The sequence below is a fragment of the Ursus maritimus genome, assembly GCF_017311325.1.
Source record: "Ursus maritimus isolate PB19 chromosome X unlocalized genomic scaffold, ASM1731132v1 scaffold_X1, whole genome shotgun sequence".
Classification (NCBI taxonomy): domain Eukaryota; kingdom Metazoa; phylum Chordata; class Mammalia; order Carnivora; family Ursidae; genus Ursus; species Ursus maritimus.
The window spans coordinates 110,902,902-110,903,961 of NW_024423319.1; positions in this window are offsets into that span (position 1 = coordinate 110,902,902).

Below are 1,060 nucleotides of genomic sequence, written 5' to 3' on the forward strand. Positions count from 1 at the left end.
GTCTTAGTCTGGTTCCAGTGAGCACACCGCAGCTCCGTTTCAGTCTGGTGGCACGCGTTCCCCGGTTCACGGTCTCAGTCTGCTCTCTCGCGGGTCCGGTCTGCGAGTCCACCCGCTCCCCCGTGTAGCTGGCTACTGCTTCCCGGTAACCGAATGTGGCGGCTCCCTCCCCCTTTCGTTTATCTTCTGATATCTGTGCGCGGTTTCACAGCTCCGCTCTTCATACCTCAATACTCAGCGCCGGAGATGTTCATTTGTAGAGATCCAGATGTATCTTCCTGCGTCTCAGGCTGATTCCGTGGATATTCAGGATGGTATGGTACCTACCCAGCTCGACTCGGGGGACTGGCTGTAAAAGGGGTCCCCTACTCCTCCGTCATCTTAACTCCCTCTCCAACACTCCAGGGTAGTGATTCTGAAGCCAGATATCTTGGGTTTGAATCTTGACCCTGCCACTTATTAGCTGTGTGACCTTGAGCAACTTATTCCACTGCTCTGTGCCTCAGCTTTCCTGCCTGCAAAATGGCTATTGAATGAATGATATCCAGGGCTTAGAGCAGTGCCTGGCACACAGGAAACGTTATTCGGTGTTTGTGATATGAAAAAAAAAAGTCTGTTGGTTTGAAATGGCCATGTGGAAATGGGAGTGGTTCCATAGAGGAGGAATTAGGACAGGAGCTTATCCTTCAGAAATCGGCTAGGGCTGGTCAAAGGCCACCCAGGTGGGAGAAACAGTGTGAGCAAGGACTCGCTGGAGGTGTGAGGGAAGAAGGGGGTAGCAAGACTCTATTAGAGTAGGACTCCCCGCTCTTTTCTCCCTGATGGTCAGCAGGGAACTGTAATATTTGCATACACATGGGGTCATTGAGGCTGCTTGCAGTCACACCTTGGAGGTCACCAACCCAGCTTCTAAGAGCCGAGGGGAGGCAATACCTTGGCATATCTGCAGCCCATTCCCAGAACCCGTGGGGAGCTCAGGGTTTGAGTAGGACTTCTCAAACTCAAATGTGCGTTAAAATGCAGATTCTGACTCAGTAGGTCTATGGACTACCCTTTGCCT